General features: G+C 37.7%; 1 protein-coding gene and 1 long non-coding RNA gene across 3 annotated transcripts in view; one reads left to right on the top strand and one right to left on the bottom strand.

Moving 5' to 3' along the window:
* The window catches only part of CDH6 (cadherin 6), a 129,074-nt gene that overhangs the window by 84,651 nt on the left and 23,931 nt on the right, over positions 1 to 20,492 (bottom strand). The window lies entirely within an intron of this gene.
* Positions 1,091 to 16,169, top strand: LOC130707328 (uncharacterized). Its single transcript, XR_009007233.1, has 3 exons — positions 1,091 to 1,158; positions 1,247 to 1,334; positions 15,892 to 16,169. It is a non-coding gene; the product is annotated as an uncharacterized LOC130707328 (long non-coding RNA).

Raw genomic sequence — 20,492 nt, 5'->3', positions numbered from 1 at the left:
TCTCTCTCAATTTTTTTTAACATCAAAACAATACAATGAAAGGCTGGTTACTTTCCCAGGTCCACTCTAAAGCTTATTTAACCTTTAAAGCTTAAATATTGTGTATAAGCAATGAAAATAGTAGAATACAATACTATTGAAGTAATAGTAATTTCACAAAATAAAATAAAAAATAAATCTTCTGGTTTGTTTGTTCTAATTATTTATACTTGAGTTAATTCTGCTCAACCAAAGAAGAAATATAAGGAGTTGGAAACCTTCAACATGGCCCTTCAGAGGACTTCAACACATTTTCAAAGATTTAAATCTTTTATGTTTAATAACACTTCAAACTTAGGGTTTTCATTCTTTTTAAGACATATGTGATTCTTTCACTACCTTCTTACTTATTGCCAGGATTACAGTAATTGTTTTGAGCTACAACAGTGAATACAAAAGGGAAAGAGAGGAAGAATTGAGAAAGACTTCTTCCTGTCTACTTTCAAGGAGGCAAGTGAACCAAGAGAGCTTGCTTTGGAGTTAGGGGAAAGTAAAACAGCTTTGGGGTGGGAGGGTGTGGGGACAGAGAGGGAGTGAAGGCCATTTCTATGCATGGTCTTCCTTTCTTTGAAATAGTACTTCTCAATGGGTACATTTCTGTTCACAGCCTGAGAGCACAGGGTTCTATGGTAGAAATATAATTTCCCCATTTGATTGTCTTTTAGGATACGTAAAATGTACAATAGAACCTGACTACCTTAAAGCCAGCTGCCACCACCTGACAGCTGTATCCCAGACTGAAAAATCCTTAAATGTTAAGTTGAAGGTAATTTAAAACATCTCCAATGACCAACAATTGAATCAATCATGCCTATGTTCTAAAGCCTCCATTAAAAAATCAATTTGTTACCTATTTAAAAAAAATCAAATACAGGAATATCTGAATAAAGATTTAGGTGGTCCTAATTTCAGAGTATACTTTGGTTTCAGGTTTTCATGAGGGGAAGAGCCAAAAAAAAAAAAAAAAAGAAAGAAAGAAAGAAAGGAATTAATATCTATGGAATTTTAACTCTCGCAACAACCCTGAGGGGGTGGACACGAGATCGTCTCCACTGACTGATGTGGAAACTGATATTCAGAGGTTTCCAAGAAGTTGCATCAGCTGCTCACATTTGCATGGTGAGCAATACGAGGTCAGAAATGGATTCCGTATCTTGTGACTTAAAAGCCCATTTAAACTTGCTGCTTCTCTTGCTTTGTTTCCCAGAGAAAATGAGAGAGGAAGAACATCGCATGGAAGAGAATTGCAGGTGTGAAACATATTTCACACCCAAAGAAATACCGGGGAAAAAAAGGTCAGATCCATTCTTTTACCTCTGTCTCAGGACTGAAAAGTCAATTTTTAATTATACGTGTAAGGTTGACCGGGGGCTAACCTATCAAAAATGCTGAGTTCAAGGGTTGGAGATTAAATATGGAGAGAGGCTCCATTTATTACTATTTGGGAGGAATAAACGTCCATACAGAAACAAGAGACTGGAATCTCTTTGCCTCCAGCCTGCCCTTGACCTTGAGGCGAACAGTGTGAAGTCTGATCTTTTGGGACAATAAATGAAGAGCTAGTGGATAGCATGGCCCATAGTGTATGCCATAAATTCTGGGATGCTGACCATGTGTGGGAGATCATGTGGCTACCACCATCTGCTGACACCTCTATCCTTTTGGGGGCACAGATTTGCTCAGGTCATGTAACATTCTTAGAAGCCTACAAAGGGCTCCTTTTTGCCTTGCGATAACATAGACTCTAAATCCTGTGTCTGATTCATTCTTTTCCAAATGACATGTCTGCGATTGCTAACCATTTAATAAACGTTATTCCTTCTGCTTACCTACCTTGTTCAGCTGCCTTAAATCTGCTCTGGAACAGACAAGATTTAAATAAACAAACTGGGTTCATTCATTCTTAAACATGCTATTTTGCCAAACAGCTATTTTTCTGCATGTTTAAAAATATAAGATGGCTAAATGGCAATGTAGTCTTAAATATACAAATCTATGTGGATTTCCTCCCAAAATGAGAGAAATTTTGCTCTTTACCATCTTATCAGCATGATTCCACAGTACTCCCCAAGCATCAGAAATCACATTGAATAAGGCACTAACTGTGATGAAAGACAGGGGAGAAAACGGTGCATCGGGACCCTCTTCTCCATTCAGATGTTGGGCACAAATATTGACATGAAATCTCAGCATGAGGGGCCAGACTGGCAAGTTCTGCTGATTAAGACAGGTTCACAGCCAGCACACTCAAGTTCAGATAGAGGACAAAATGAAACTAGGAGACAGGGGGAGAGGGGAGGGGACTCCCTTCCAAGCAGGGCCTTCCTCTTTATCCCCCAAAGTGCTCCAGTAGACTAAAAGCAACAAAGCTAGCCAGAGAAGTTGGAGGGGATTTAATGGTGTTCGTGGTGGGATTGAGCACATGGCAATGTGAACCCTGCCAGAGTTCACCACATGGCTGAGCCCAGGAAGGGTTGTGTATCCCTGAGAACCAAGTAGATCAGATGGAGATTTGCCTTTTTTTTCCCCCTGCTTCCTATCACCTTCATTCATATTGTGTTCACATAACTTCTTAATTAGGGGAGTATATTAGGATACCTCAGTGGGTCATTACAAACTATAACTGAAATAAAGTTGAGTGATTTGTTTCGGCGAAAGACACCTTGATTGAGGTGGTTATTAGTAAACTATAAAGTACGATGAGGATAATTGGTAAGAGTGCTATCATTATTTAGTGGTGTCTTCAAATTTTCCCACTAATTTTCCTGTGATTAAAGAAAATTACTTACATTTAGCCAGTTGAATATAGAAAAGAAAAATGGTTTGTCAAAGTATAAAATTGCTATTTATACTTAAAGCATTAATAAAATTTATACTTCATAGTAAATTGTTACATATTTTTAGACATCTGCTTCTTATTAAAACACCTGAAAAATGTTTTCTATAGTTCAAAACATGAACGGCAAAAATAATAAATTTTTAGCAATTAAAACCAAGAAACATGCACATATCAATTCTGTTAGTGCAAACAACAGGCACAAAGTAACACAAATAAGGTGAATTAATGTCCACAATTCCCTTCTTCTGGTCAAATAATAATAAAAACTGTAAAACAGGTATTTTATAATAAATTTAAATTAAATAATTTTCTTAATTAATATCCGAAATTGTGACTAACGTATAGCTTCTTACATGTGTTACAGTATATTTAGTTCTTGGCCTTTCATTTTGGGTTAAAAAAAGAAAATATGTTTGGAAATGAGATTCTTTCATTTGTTCCTTGAATACAAGAAATTATTTATTTGGTTTTCATTGCTATAAATAATTACTTATTTGAGGCTTGTTTCTCTAAAATGAAGGGTTTACTGAATCAGTCATGCATGAAATTTGTTATTTTCCCCCACTTTGCCCAGTAGCTGCTCGCAGAGAAATTGTATGAGTCGTTAGTTTTCACTGTCATTACTGCAAACTGGAGTCAGAAGAATAAGGGAGAATCGTAGAAATCAAATAGAGGAAAACTCTAAATGTACCAGGATGGTGGACAGCAATAAAACTGTCGACTTTGAAATGAAATCACAGGACAATATTTCCTTACAAATATATGGGCACAGAGGAGCCACTCAAATCACTGACCTATCCTTTTGCTGTTGTTGTTGGCTCTGATATAATGTATTGACTGAAAAAGTGGAAATTTTTTAACTTTGGGCTTGAAACAATGGCACACACAAAGTAAAAAAAAAATGAGGGCATAGAGTATTATAAAAATATCTTTAAACCTTATGAAAGAGATTACCAAGGAGTAACACCTTGGATTGACTAGGTGGTTGGAACATTTTCTTCCACTGTTTGGTTCCCTCAACTGGTTTTGACACTTCTCAGCTCACTCAGTATCTGAAGTCTAAATAGATTGAAGCGAGCAAGCAATCAACCAATGGGTCATTGACTTCAGTATGGCAAGCCCCCTCACCCGCCAGTGATACTGAGGGCCTCGGTATTGCACACCTGTGGATAATGGAGTGCTTGGGTACAGGATGCTTTGGGTTACTTAGACTAATAGAACATGAAAATGATCCTTATGTAGCTGCAAAACCATAAGGAATATATATAACTATATGTATGGTTATAAATATACATAAAGAATATATACTTCTATGTGTGCAAATCTATATACACATGTATGTATATACATGTATGTATATTTGTGTGTATGTATGTATATATACACAGACTTGTTTACAAATGTAATTTGGGTTAAATGTATATGTAATTTGGGTTAAACATCATTATAATAATAGAAGCCTAAGTATAAAGGCCTGGAGCTTAGAAAAGAAGACATGTTTTATAAACTCTGACTAAACACATGGACGGGGGCAGGGGAGGGTGTCACAGAATAAGTGAAACAAACAGTGGGAAGGAACGGATGCTGATATTCAGTGATTTAGAGTGAGATCCCCGAGTTGACAGGGAACCCAGTGTGGACTGGAGATGTGAGTCCCCATCCAACGTCCCTTCCCTTCTAGCTGTACCGGATCCTGAATGGCAGACATTAGGAAAATAGCATCTTAGCTACTAGTAACTTTCTCTTGGTGTCATTACTCTATGGATACTTTCCCATTCTCATTCCGTGATAGTTTTGCTAAATTTAAAGATGTAACTTAATTAGCAGACACACATACACTCAATACATGTGACAAGACTCTGAAGTCACAACACAGTCCACAATCCAATACAAAATACAGAAACAGTTTTTAAAAAATTTTATCCCAGTGTATGAAATTTAAAAATTTACATATTTTCTTTACCGGTATTATTTTAGCATAAACTTTTCATGTGTTTAAAAACCTAATGTTTTATCAGTTTTTGTTACAACATTGGACAAGAGTAACATATTAATAAAGAATAAAAATATACCCTAAATACCATTTTTATTAGGCTGGATGTTTATAAATTTCCAGACCTTAAAATATGATATTTTATCAAAACATTTATTAAGAACACACATTAAACAGAATGGCATTATGATAAAAGAAATTTTGAGATATTGACTATCATAACTTTCTATTCACTTAAAAGCCATCAGAATTGAAAATTAATAATTCAGTAATTCATTGAGAATTATTTTTGAGTTCCTAATATGCCCCAGACACAAAGTCCTGACTTGTGGAGTTTGCATTCTAGAGGAAGAGTTGGACTGGGAACAAGTGCGTGGATAGGTAAGTAATATATTTTTGTATCACCGATGAGGACTATGCAGACAAAATGGACAGGGTAAAGGGATACTGAGTTACAGAGTTAAGGGGCAGCTATTTTATATGAGGTCAAGGAAGACCCCTCTGTGAAAAAACTGGCATCACGACGAGCCAGTCATGGGAAGAACTGGTAGAATTTCTAGTAAAGGAAACAGCAAGTGCCGCGGCCACGGTGGAAGCCAACTTTCAACGGTCTTAATAGAGCAAGGCCAGAGTAACTGAAGTAGGAGGTGAGATGACTGGAGACTGAAATCAGTAAGAGTTAGGAAATAGAATAAGCAAAGTTTGGTAATTTAAATGTTTGTAACATAGTTCTCCTCTCTTAGCTTTTATACTTTAAAATATTACTTTTTTGATATAAAATATCCTCCTTATAATATATCCTTCTCTCTGTGTGCATGTCTGTGTTTGTATGTGTGTATATGTATGGATGTGTAACATGCATATACGCATTTGTGTATATATGTGCACGCATGTGTATGTATGTGTCTATTCAACTGTTCATTGCATGTTAAAAGTATGACATGGTGGACTTTGGACTGCTTAGGTATGAATACTGGCTCTTCCATGTTCCAGCTCTGACCTTTGAAAGGTTATTTAACCCCTGTGTGCCTCAGTTTCCCCATCTGTACAATGGGGATTAGTACAGTACCTACTTTGGAGGGATGTTGTGAGGATTAAATGAATTAATATATATAAAGCTCTTAGAACAGTGGCTGGCATATAGTATATGTGGCAAATAGTATAAGTGCTATGTAACTGTTACTTTTATAATTTTCTCAACAAGTAGCACTTTATCCAAATGATTAGACTATGTTACAATTTTTACTTTCAATTTACACTCCTACAAGCAAAACCAATAATCAAAAAGTTGACTTGATATTTTTTCATTGGCTACTCATATTCATTTACTTGGAAAACTAGTTTGAACTCTCATTTATATTTGGAATATTTCAAGCTTAAAGAGGACACTTCTGCTTCTAAATTGGGAAGAGTAAGTGCTTCTGTCCTGGAGAGAATGTGCAGCTAAAAATGATTTCTAGAGGTTAAGGGTGCATTAAACATGTGCCCACTTGAGGGAGCTCCAAGATTTCTCCAAAACCCTGGTCTTCTCAGCCTTTTCAGCCCTGGGACTGGGTGCTACGACACTGGGCTTGGGTTACAAACATTGCGGAAGGAAAAATTTAAATGTCCAGAATTAAAGTTTGGGAAAAAAGTACTGGGTAGTAAAACTGATAATTATTTTACTGTTTTCCAGTTATGTATTTAATTGAGGGGAACAGAAACACTTTTTGGAGAACTTCAAACAGCTCAGCTGGAAGCATGGGAATTAGCATAAAGTGAAATATTTATGGGAGCTTAATACTGTTTAAGACTCATTTTCTCCTTGCCTTAAGACAAGAAGTCAAATTAACCATTTCTAATTAAAGAGTTGAAAAAAGTAGTATGAGACCAGAAGTAGGAGCTAAATGGGAATGTCTATGTTGTGAAGTGTGAAAAAGTCATTTGACATAGGGTCAAGAATGGGAAGATACAAAAGAATTCCCGTGGAACAAGAGGAACAAATCAGGGTGATTTAAAAAGAAATATAATTATGATAGGCTTACTACCATTCCTTCCTAAATGAATATTTTTCCTCTTAGAACAGAGTTCTAAAACTGGACATGATAATGCCCCTTTGTCTCTCTCTGTTAGTCGTTCAGCTACAAAGGAAGTATACACACAATATCCAAAATGAACTGGGATCACTTTAAATACTATTCATGGGAATTCTGGCCCAGAGAACAGCCATCCATTAAGGATATCAAAAAAGAAAGAAATTTCCAAAGCCCAGTGAAGACACAATCCTGGGGCCTCCAGGCCACTCTCATTCGCCTTATTTCTAAACCACTATTCAGAGACACGATAATTTGCTTAATATATCAATTTTATGCACATATTTTAATTTTAATTGCATCATGAGCGAACTGTTAAAAAGAATTTTAACGTTTGGCCCCTAAATCACTACAGGCTGAGATGAAAATAAGGCAATAGAGATTGCCGCCTAGTAGAAAAGGAAAATATTGTATTAGAATATACTTCCAACAAATGAAAACTATAATTAAAATATAATCATGTGATTAGAAGTAAATTAAAAAGAGCACATAAGGCTTCCAGCATATTCTTTATATGCTTAGATCTTAAATTTTAAAGAGTTTATGTTAACACAGCTTTAAGCATTTTGCACAAAGATTCATGTCAATCTTTTCATTCACACTTTGTGAAATCTCCTACAATTGTTTCTTTATTAATTAACACACAATATTTTTACCTGGGGGATATACTGTATTGCTAAGCTACTTTTGTATGCATCTCAAATTTCCCCTCAGCGTTATCTTGATTTTGACTAAATTGAACGGATTTGTTGTGCTACTTGAGAACAGAATCAGGATTATCCTGCAGATGGTTTTTTTAAATCATTTTTGTTGTGTTTTGTTTTGTTTTGGTCATTTCCATTTTTCATAGAGCATTTGTTTCTTTTTGCTTTGGCTGTAAGTTTCTTCTCTCATTTTTCATTAGTACATTACCTCATGGTCTTAAACACCTTCTGCTGCTTTCTTAAACAAGATGATATGCCTGATGAGAAAGCCTAATGCTTCTGTATTCTCTCTTAAAAAATAAATTGGAAGCATATTTTAATGGTGTTTAACATAAACAGTTTAATACATACTCAGAGAGGCTGTTTCTCTAGCAGGTGGAGACGAGCCAGGCTCTTTGGAGATTTTCTCTGCTTGTGACGGCTACACAGACAAGCCTTTGCACAGTCTGTTTACACAATATCCATCATCCCTTAGTGCATTCTCTGTATCTTTTAGGAGAAGTTATCAGTTGGACAGAGAGGACTTTCCTCTTCTGTATATTGAGTTCATCTTTTGATTTGCCATGGTAGACCCTAAAGATTACCATGAATGAGTACTTGGAGGAACACACAGGCCCTCGGTTTCTTAACTACTGCTTCTAAACTGGGACTTCAGGGCTTTCTGTGCAAAAGAGAAAGCAAATTCTCTTTAGCTGGGGTATACTGCGATGAGTGGGACCATTGTTATCTTGACTTTGTTGTGGAGACAAGCCACAGTGGTAGTAGAGATAGCATCAGACAATTAAACTGCAATACAGCGTTCAAAGGGTAGGGAAGACAGATTTAATTATGAAACAGATGACACTACTCAATCCTAATTGTCATACCAGGATCCAAGGCGAGGGGCTGTTAATCACCAGCCAGGAGAACGGATAGCAAAGCACCTTATGTCACCAAAGGCAAAAAGCATCAGACCACAATTACATTGAAACTTAATAATCTCAATTAGGAACAACAACAACAGAGACAAATAGAAACTTCCTCTTATGTTCTGTAACATTAAGTACTGGGAAATATTTATTCAGTTACTATGATTGTAGGCAATTAGATTTCACTTTCTCGTAGTTAATACTTTCACTAAGAAACCCTTAGGTGGAACTCTGGAGTTTCTTTAATTCTCACAAGCATTTTCAGAGTTACAATTCTTTTTACACAAAAAATTAACCACATTTATTGGTTTAGCCAATAATATCAGGGGAACTAGAGACCTATAAAAGTTTTCAAGTTGGCACCATCCATAGTCATAAGAGCCAAGCTGCCTTAACAACTTGTTACAAATGCCTAACAGCTCCAGAGAGAAAATATCTTCCTGAGCCTACAGTTCCTCATCTGTTTTGCTTTTCTGCAAATGTCACAAAGATAACGGACAATATGCCTCATTTCCTATGCACCCATCTATTTTGGCCAAACATTTCATTTCTAACCAGTATGGTGACCAGAAGTAGAGAACAAGAGGCCTGTAACACAGAACAGAAAAACAGAGGACTTGGAGTCAAAATACTTTGTTTGCAGTCCTTGCTTTGCCCCTTCTTTCTTTATCACTAAGTCCCTTAACCTTCTTCATTAGACTCAATTTTTGGAGATTGGATGGCGCTCACAGGTGGCCATGTAGATTAAGAAAGATAACATGGTTGGGACAGTTGGTAACCTTGGAAATGCCATACAATTGTTATTTAGTATTACATGAGATTGGAGCTATAGCATCAAAGAATTAACCTTAATTGAACACCTACTAAGGGTCTGTCATTACGCTAGGTACTTTTACATTTTTATGCCCTATACGAGGCATGATTTTCTCCATGTTTCAGGTAAGGAAACACTCATGAAGAGGTTAACATGCCTAAGATCGTACAGCTTTGTTACTGGCAAAGTTGGGATGGGAATCTAGGTATGTCTAGCCCTGGAATCATACTTTTTTTTCCATATCTCCAAGTTTGGAATCAAGGTGAATGCAGTTTCCTTCTTCAGCTGATTCAGCTCCTGAGTTCTGGCACAGGAGATGTGTGGTTGGCAGAATAATGGCCCCCTAAAGATGTCCATGTTCCAGTCCCCAGAAGCAGGGAATATGTTACCTTACATGGCAAAGGCACTTTGCAGATGTGATTAAGTTAAAAATCTTGAGATAGGGAGATTATCCTGGATTATCTGGGTGGGTCCAATGTAATCACAGGGGATTATAAGAGGGAGGCAGGAGGATTAAAAAAAGGGATGTGATGGTGGGGCACAAGTCAGAGAGAAAGAGGTTTGAGGATGCTACACTGCTGCCTTTGAAGATGGAGGAAGGGGCCTCAGATGGAGGAAGGCCTCCATCTGAGCTAAGGAATGTTGGTGATCAAAAGTTGAAAAAGGCAAGGAAACGGATCCTCCCCTAGGGTCCCCAAAGGGAATACGCCTTACTGACAAGACGACTTTAGCCCAGAGTGACTTTTGACCTATGAAACTGTAAGATAATAAATTTGTATTGTGTTAAGCTACTAAGTTGTTGTAATTTGTTATAGCAGCAATAGGCAACTAATACAGGAGCCTTGCCTTTTCCAGGGCTCTCAAGCTTTGCTTGTCTGGATGTAGGTGGTTCAGGTAGAGGAAGGAGGTGGATGGATCTTGGAAGCTGGGCAGTTGATAGGCAGGGAGTGTCTGAGAAGCACAACCACATCTTGTGGCTGGATACTTGCTTTCTAAGAGAAATATGTATTGTTGGGGTTGGAGGCCATAGAGGTGTAAATTCTGGAGGAAGCCTTGGCCTGTGAGGCTTAGAAGGAAGTGAAGGAATTAGGGTGTTCACCTCTGATACACTGCCAGGGAGGAGAGGAGGATGATACTCTAGAATTCTAGGAAAGAGTCAGAAATGTTTCTGTTCCAGAACATAAGGAACAGTGACCTCCCCAAATTCCAAAGGTTGTAACCCCCAAATATGTATATTTATTTATTAGTTATATCCATGTACTTCTGTACTAACACACAGTACATGGTATTGAGCAAACCAAAAAAAATTGAAAGTATATGTGACAAAAAATAATTAATTTAGAAGTTCAAACATTTTCTTCCCAAACTCTAATAGATTATCTTCCACAGTCACCATGGAGTGGTGTAGAGCATGGAAGAGGTGTGGGAAAACATGATTTGATGGGCAGAGAGTGCCTCCCTTCATATTTTCCTTTCCTTGTCTCTTACCCAATTTAGTTTAAGAAAGGGGGTAAAGTGGGAAAGGGTGAGATGAAACCTGCACTCTTCTGAGTTAGCACATGACCTAGATAGAGAGATTGTGACCTTTGGTGGTTGAGAAACCCTGTTTAAGGGAAGCGTGTCTGCACATAACATACTGCGCTGGGAGAAGGGGCACAGTTTCCAGGGAGGAGCAATTTTCAGGTTTCGAGATTATGAACAGACTTACCATTTTCTTATGAAAGTCATGAGATCATATTTCTTCACATTTGATACTGAGGAGCATAAAATACTGCAAAATCATTAATTAGTTTTACAGAGTGATTTGACTGCATAATAATGAGAATTGTGGGATATTACCATTCTCATCTTTCTTCTTCAAAGGACTAATTTTCCACAACGTATTTGCGGTCCTAAACAATTTCTGAAAATGACAAGGATAATGAGTTTGTGTCCCTAGTTTGTAAAAGCATTTCACTAGTTCAGGAGGAGGATGAACCTACAGCTTTCCTACCGTCAGTCCCCTGAAGGGAGAAGCAGGTCAGGAGGTGGGGGCACTGTGGAGAGAAGCAAAAGGGGACTCGAAGAGAACGGGGGGCCCTGGTCACAGACACCCCCCGCTCCCAACTTGCTATGTAAACACAGCTAAGTCACACAAGCTCTCTGTGCCTTGCTTCCTCTTTTTAAGAAGGGAAACATCTCATTAGAAGAGATGATCACTCATATCCCATTCTTAACTAAGGCAGAGAGAGAAAAACAAATACCGTATGCTAACGCATATATATGGAATCTAAAAAAAATGGTACTGATGAACCTAGTGTCAGGGCAGGAATAAAGACACAGACATAGAGAATGGACTGGAGGACATGGGGAGGGGGAAGGGTGCTTTGGGACAGAGTGAGAGAGTGGCATGGATATATATACACTACCAAATGTAAAATAGATAGCTAGTGGGAAGCAGCAGCATAGCACAGGGAGATCAGCTCAGTGCTCTGCGACGACTTAGAGGGGTGGGACAGGGAGGGTGGCAGGGAGGCTCAAGAGGGAGGGGGTATGGGGATACGTGTATGCATATGGCTGATTCACTTTGTTGTACAACATAACCTAGCACAGCATTGTGAAGCAATTATACTGTAATAAAGATGTATTAAAAAAATAAAATGAAAAAAAAGCAAATAGAAAAAAAAAGAAATAATCTATTTTTATACCCTGTTTAAGAGATACCAGAGTATATTTTTCTGTGAAATGAGAATATTTCTTTTCAAACTCTCATATCCAATGGGCTACTCAATTATATCTAAGCTGAAAAGTTTTAGATTTTCTTTGAGGAAAAACCCTACTTTTGTACAGTAAAGGGTTAGCACAGAACTCAGGACTGTAAATTTCTCTTACTAACTAATTGTATCTGGGGCATATGAACACAGTCCACATTTGGGATATGAATGTTGGTCCATCTACTTATGAGCTACTCCACTTTAGGAAAGTTATTTAATCTCTGTACTCTTCAGATTCTTATGCACAACATGGAGAAAATCACGCCTACTATGCATTATCATTGTGAGCATATGAATATGTAACATAGTCGGTGTATTGTATGTCTAGAATGGGCTATGTTGTGTCTATAGCAGTAATAATATCATCAAGCCCAAAGTGTACATCACTTAATACCCTCAGAGAGGCTAAGAGATGATGTAAGCCTTTTGCATTTGTTTTATGCGGTCTCTCCTATAAACACAAGGCCCAGAGTCATTTATTCATCAAGACAGAGCAGTTAGGACAGAAATCAAGCCATATAAAGACATGATTACCAGAAAGTCATTCACTGGACAGCTCCTTAAAACAGGGTTTCTCAGCCTCAGCACTACTGAGCTTGGGCCAGATTATCTCTGTTGTGGGGCTGTCCTGTGAATTGTCGGATGTTTAGCAGCCTCCCTGGCTTCTCCTCACTAGACCAGTAGCACTCGCATCCCAGTTGTGACAGCTAAAAATGCCTCCAGACACTGCCAAGTGTTCCCTTGGGTGGGGAGAGGGAATCACTGCAGGTTGAGAACCTTTACTGCCTTAAAATGATGAGCTAAACAATATAGAGAACTAGACTAAAATATACATGCTGTGAGATTACTTGTTACTTTCATAAAGACTAAACATGCTAGTGAGAATAGTTAAAAGCTTATCTCTGGAAACTTGGAATTTCACTCTACCTCTAGCTCTCCATGTGACTTTAGATCATTTATTTAACCTCTCAAAGTTCAAGTTCTTTCACTTGTGAAATGGGGATAATAATCATACATGTCTAACAGGTCATTGTGAGGATTAAATGAGATAATGTCAAGATGTTGGGCCCACTGAAGCACTTAGTAAATGTTGGTAATTGTTCTTTCATTATTATTTATCACTGCTACGGCCACCACCATCATTGATAGATCTTTTTCTATGCAGCACTGCAGTATTTCTCAACAATTGAGTATAGCTTTAAAAAAAGAATTATTTGAGAAAATACATTTTAATTCCTTTATAGGATTTCAAACTTCAGCCTTCTAAGTGAAAGGCTCATCAAAATATCCAACCTTTTTTTCCTTTGGACTCATTCATTCATTAGTAATCATTATATTGGACACAGTTAAATACGCATTTCATCCAGAGATGCCCACAGGGAACCCAATGTAACATACACCACCAAAGCCAAAATGTAATGTTAATGGAAATTAACGAAAGACAAATCATTCCGTAGCACACTAATTAGTTTTTTAAGAATTAAATCACCGAGAGCTGCACATTCTACAAATAATTACAAAAAAGAATAAAATAAGAATCTCATTAAATTATTTAAACAAAGTACTGGATTTATAAAACTCCTAAGTTCCACATTAGAGAGCACAAGTATGTTTCCCAGAAGGAGGGATAATGTTACAAAGCTTCCGTTTTTCCGAAATCCTAATTTTATTAGCAGCAAAGTAATTAATTTTTGTGACAACAAATTCTTCAAGGAGAAATAAACACTAAGCCAGATTCATGTGAGCAAAGCAGTTAAAGAAAAGGCGATGAAAATACATCAAGGAAGCCTTAAGAGCCATTTTTATCCACTACTATGAACTATGTCCTTAAAATCTGGTTCATTTTCAAAAGGGCTTCTAAACAAATCTCTACTACTCAAAAGATAAAGATGGTCTCAATGAGCTTGCAGAAAGTCAACTGGGAAAGAAAATGGGAGGGATTTTTTTTTCAGTGCTGAAAGATACTGTAAGGTTAATGGAATGAAGAGATTCTAGAAAGAAAGCTGTGTGTGTGTGTGTGTGTGTGTGTGTGTGTGTGTGTGTGCGCGCGAAGGAGAGAGAGAGAGAGGGAGAGGAAGGTGTTGCAGAAGAACAAAGGACTTCACCATCTCAAAAAATCAGGACTTTGCAAGAAAATATAGTCTCTTGAATATCTAATGATCATGGCATTAATCAGGATAATGCACAAAATAAGAAAATGACCTAAAATTTATATTAGATTGACTTAATTTTAATTTTTGCTACGTGCAATGAATGAATAGAGGCCATGTGGAATTAGATAGACTTTGAGTTAGGTTATAAAACCATCATCAACTAATTGTCCTACCTTAAGTAAGTTTCTTAACTTCTTTGTATCTCAATTTTATATAATTGTATAAATGAATCTAAACATTTATATATTTATATCTTATAAATATTGAGAGGATTAAGTGAGATAAAGTGTACTAAAGTCTTAGCATTGAACCTGGCACCCAGGAGGTGATTCTTATTATACCGTTATCTGAGTCATCAAAAGAAAACACTTTCATGTTAAGCCCAATTTAATGTACTCTTTTGGAATTTTTTTTAATTAAAAAACTTTCTGTAGCATTATCCCAGGCAAAGTAAGAATGCATAAAGTTTGACGTGAATAACAATGGAAAAATAAGGGACTTATATCTAATTTGCACTCTCTGATTTATGTGCAGGGCTAACTTTTATGTTTATATCAATCACTTTTACAAGATGGCAGGATTACATTCTTAGAGTAAGGAAAAATTGGTTTTAAAGAATGTTCGCTTGATGTCAGAGTTTGGTCACTGTGTAGATTAAAAGCTATATATTTCAAATATTAAAACATCCCTAGAAGTAGTGAATATTCCTATCCAAAAGAAGTTATTTGGGTCATTTTAAGATTTATTTCTCTTGTAAGCAGTTTTATTTAAAAAATCTGGTTTGGAAAGTCTTTTCTATTCTTAAAAATACAACAGGAAAAGGTATTTCATAGTTTTTTTGAAAATGCTAATCGGTAAAAGAAAGGCAATTACATATACTGAAAGCTTACTATCTGAGAGAAAGCATCCTCGATGGTTTTGCACATGGTTTTACATGTAATCCACACAAAAAAATCTAGCAATTGTGATCTCTACTTTTATAGATGAAAAAACTAAGTTTAAAGAACTTGAGGAACCACCTTTCTCAAAGACTCATAACTAGTGCTGGTCAAGTTGGAAGCTTAACAGTTGTATAATACTCTACAACTCAAGCTTTTCCTACCACATCATGCTGCCTTTCCTTAACAACCCTTCTCCCAACACCTCAGACAACAAACATTCATATTGATTGACTAACATTCCTGAATCTGTTAACTCATGCTTTTCATCAGAGAGATGGCACTTATTCTATTTTATAGATGAACAAATGATGAATAAAACCAAATGCAAGATGGTACATAGTCATCAAATTCTATCATGACCCATTCTAGCCTTCTGATTCCTCCTAATTCCTTCCACAAGTCATCAGTCTTTGATGACTGCCTTCTCTCAAGTGTGTTTAATAAAATCATTAATAAAGGTCAATAAAAGTATATTCAAAAAGGTAAAGTCTTTATCAATAAGTTGAATTTTCTAAAGATCTAGAGGACTGTTCCCACTTAATTACAAGATTCTATGCCCTGGAGATGTTCTGGGTTCATTCTTTCAGAATAGAATTGTTAGGGGAACCTCTGCCTGAGACCTCCCGCACTGCCCAGGCACCACAGTAACCACTTGCATGAGTTATCTTCCAACAGGAGGTCCTCGTAAGGAGCGCAGAACTAACAAGCTACCACCAACCCGAAGAATTTGGGAAAGGTCAAAAGGAGAGAGGAGACTCCAGTCCATATGTCCTACCAACCTCCCAGAATCCTTCTCGCTGTAATCCATCTTGGCTGAGTGATGCGCGCGCCACCAGGAAGGACCCTGAGTCAGATTGATTGGCCAGAGACAACCCAGAAACTAACCCCATTACCATAAAACCCGAGACTGCGAGCCATGTGGCAGAGCAGTTCTCCTGGGTTCCCTTACCCTGCTGCTCTCCATCCGGGCACCCCTTCCCAATAAAGTCTCTTGCTTTGTCAGCACGTGTGTCTCCTCGGACAATTCATTTCTGAGTGTTACACAAGAGCCCACTCTTGGGCCCTGGAAGGGGTCCCCCTTCCTGCAACAGAATTAAAGTTGATTTCAGATGACCTAAATGTATGTGGGTTGGGTGCAAGACCAGCAATAGGTTTCTGACTTTGGCCTACATAATCAATACTGTTGGTATGTAAGGAAAAGACTATTGATTCAATTCATCCAGTCAGAAGTGTTTACTTTCTAAAGGGTTCTGGCAGTGAGCTGGAGAGCTTGACTAGTGAGGGAGGAGTGACTGGGGACAAACTGAGTTGCAAAGGACAAAGGACTTCATCAAAGTGCAGCCAAGCTGTGCTTGCATAATGAACAACCAGGACAACTATGAAATCGAATTCTCCTCAAGAGATGCAATTTGCATGACAAACTACATGGCTTCAATTTAAATGTTTTCCCTCTGCCCACTGCCTATCCAGGATAGGGTGAAAATTCAGGCAAGGCAGTATATCTTAGCCAGAGGCTAAAGCAAAGAAAAAAATCCAGAAGATTTTAAGGATGATGTTTCCTGGAAAAAGATCCCTTCAGCTCTTAAACTGGATCAAGCACATTCCTCCCTTCAGTCCTTACACATACTGCCATCTTCCTGGTACCCTCTATCCATCTCCATCTCCCCACCCTGTTTTCTCTGGGCTTCCTCCTTTTCACTCTTCAGGTTGGGGAATAAAATATCACTAGTTCAAGAGGTCTTTCATGACTTCCCTATCAGAGTGTATGTTCCCTTGGTTATTCTCTGGCATTCCACTCAGGTCTGTTTCCTTCATACCACACATTATAGTTTTTAAATAACATATCTATATATTGAATTATGTATTTGCTTACCCCTTTTTGCTTCCTCTACACTGTAAGGTTCTCAAGGACAGGGACTATGTCTTTTATTCACCAGTGTATACTTACCTAGCTCAGTACCTGGTGCTTAGCAATGCTTCACAATGAAATGAACAAACAGATGAGAAAATAAATAAATAGAGAATTTGGCCACCCTCACTTTAATCAACTACATTAACTCTTTGTGACAATATGAGACCCGAGGATTGTGCTGGAATGTATTTATGAAGTTAAAATATTCTAAACACTTTTAAATGGATTTAGCATACCTGTTGGAGTTGGTCCTGCTTCCTGAGTTCTCACATTTAAAAAATCAGTATTTACTTTAATTTTGGCAATATGGACAATTTTGTCTCATTAATTCAAAAAAGAAAAAAGAAACTAGTTAGTAGGTAGAACCTTTGATACTAGGTCTACACTCTGCCAAGACCCTCAGGTGCTTTCCAATAGGGATGATTTGTCATAGGAAATATAAAGAACTCCTTTTAATCATGGAAGTTTACAAAGGAATAATAATGTTCTCACTCTGATTTAATTAGATTTATCAGACTACACTATAAAAAAAAAAGAAAGATAGATCTAGGCAATTTTAGCATATATCTGAGGTTTCCTATTTAAGGCTTAAGTACCATGATTATGTGTGGAAACTAACAGGGGAACTGCTACTTTTTCATGAGATATTTAACCAGCTTTCTATTTCATTACATGGATTCTAGGTGGAGAATGACCTCCTAGACTAAACAGATTGAGACTTGACAGACAGTGCTTAGGAAGTAATCTGAACTTTAACAAAAATGCTTTCTTCATTAATTTGTTCATTCATTTACTCAGTAAATACTTACTGAATGCTTACTGTGTCCCAGGTATTGTTCTAACTGCTGGAGACTCAACAGGGAACAAGATAGGTATTTCCCCTTATAGAAACAAGTATTTTCACTCATAGAATCAGTCAGAGGGAAACAGAAAATAAACAAGCAAACAAATGAGTAAAGATCATTTTAGGACGAGAAGTTCCATGAAGGGAATGAAATGAGGTGATGTGATGGAGTATCTGAGTGAGCTATTCCGAGCTGAGACATGAATGATATGAAGGAGGCAGTTATACGTTGAGCCTGGGGAGGGAGTTCCAGAGACAGAGAACAGAAAGAGCAAAGGTGTTCTAGTGCTATAGGTGTTGAAGGTGTTATAGTGAGAAAAGGTTTGGTATGTTTGGTGTATTAGTCAGGGTTCTCAAAAGGAACAGACCAAACAGGATACTTGCCTACCTATCTATTTGGATTTATTTTAAGGAACTGGCTCATGCAATTGTGAAGGCTTGGTAAGTCTAAAGTCTGATGAATAGGCTAGCAGGCTGGAGACTCAGGGAAGAGTTGCAGTTCAAGTCCAAAGGCCATATGCTGGCAGAATTCCTTTCTGCTGGGGTGTTGAGCCGTGGGGGGTGGGGGTGGGGTGGGGAAGGTAGGAGGTATTAATCTTTGTTCTCTTAAGGCCTTCAATTATTAGATGAGGCCCACCCACATTACAAAGAGTAACCAGCTTTACTCAAAGTCCACCAATTTAAAAGTTAGTCTCATCCTGGGGCTTCCCTGGTGGCACAGTAGTTAAGAATGTCCACCTGTCAATGCAGGGGACATGGGTTCGATCCCTGGTCCGGGAAGATCTCACATGCCGCAGAGCAACTAAGCCCGTGCGCCACAACTACAGAGCCTGCGTTCTAGAGCCCACAAGCCACAACTACTGAGCCCGCATGCCACAACTACTGAGCCTGCGCACCTAAAGCCTGTGCTCTGCAACAAGAGAAGCCACCATGATGAGAAGCCCACGCACCGCAACGAAGAGTAGCCCCTGCTCGCTGCAACTAGAGAAAGCCCATGCGCAGCAACGAAGGCCCAACACAGCCAAAAAAAAAAGTCTCATCCAAAAATCACCTTCACAGAAACATCCGGAGTAATGTTTGACTAACTATCTGGGCATGGTGGCCCAGCCAAGTTGACACATAAAATTAACCATCGCAGTTGGGAAGGAAAAAGAAGTTAAATGTAACTGAAGCACAGTGTACAAGGAAAGGGGTGTTGGACAATGAGGGCAGCCAAGTGCAGGGGGAAGCACTGAAGCTTTTTTTTTTTAATTTTGTTTTATTTTTTTTAACAGCAGGTTCTTATTCGTTAACTATTTTACACATATTAGTGTATATATGTCAATGAGCACTGAAGCTTTTGAAGCTGCATGAGTAACATGTTCTGGTTTAAATTTTACAGATGACTCTTTCTTTGTGTAGAGCCTGGATTTCACAGGAGCAGGAGAGAGAAATTAGGGAGACAAGTTTGGTGGCTTCTGCAGTAGTTTAGGCAAAAGGAAATGGTGGTTTGGACTTAGGTTCTGCAAGTGGAGAGAGAGGAAAGGAGAAGGATTCTGGGCATATCTGGGAAGCAGAGGTGACTGGATACTGATGGACTGAATGTGTGGCTAACTCAAAGGGGGCCCAGTAAGATGGGAAAGAGGGGGAGGCATATATTTCGGAATTTTCTCTCAAAATAAATGGGAGTGGGTATAATATCTTGAAAACCCAAAACACCGTGTGTTTTCTCATATCTGTAATTTATACCAGTAAAATAGGTTCTTTGTTAAATGGATGAAATTGCAGTACATTTGGAATTACCTACCCATGTTTTACTTTAATTAACTATAAATCTTTAAGACATGTGAGATAAACCTCTTTCAGTTTTCTTTTAGCTATAATTTTAAATACAACAATTGGGTATTGTGTACTTTTTTGTTTTTGTGAATTTCTCTGCTTATAAAATGTCTAATTGCATCACTGGATAATATAATTAAGCTTAAAATAGTAATGGTTACAAAAAGATATTGCAAGTATATTTCAAGTTAGTATTTCCACAATTATAAATGCTCTGCAATTTCAAATGTATTATAATAATATTATTTAGTAATTTGGTTATAAAAATGAATTAAAATGAGCTTAAAAGACTTTAATGACAATGGAAAAAACAAATGCCTTCTCTACTTAAGCAAAGAAACTTCTAAATGCCTAATTCCAGTACCATCTATACTTACACTCAATTTGTATCTGTATTTAAGCTAAATATATCTTAGAGTTTTTTCTACTTTCAAAAACTGGTTTAAATTTTTGGGGAGTGATTAGATCTATCTAAATAGCAGAACAGGAAGCCATGTCCTAAATCCAAAGTTAATTAAAATATTAACTTAATAGAGGCAAAGCTGCGCCTCCACTGGGAATTCTTTAATTGCTGCTGGGAACTTGATACTGTAACCTGTGTGTACCCCTGGCTGAGCTGAGCTTTGTTCAGCTTCCACATCTTTCACTCTTGCTACCTTCCCACCTAAACATCCAGTCCTTTGAGGTGAGGGAGAATGTCTT

The sequence above is a fragment of the Balaenoptera acutorostrata genome, chromosome 2, assembly GCF_949987535.1.
Source record: "Balaenoptera acutorostrata chromosome 2, mBalAcu1.1, whole genome shotgun sequence".
In the NCBI taxonomy this organism is placed as follows: Eukaryota; Metazoa; Chordata; class Mammalia; order Artiodactyla; family Balaenopteridae; genus Balaenoptera; species Balaenoptera acutorostrata.
This window is presented reverse-complemented; position numbering and strand designations above follow the sequence as displayed.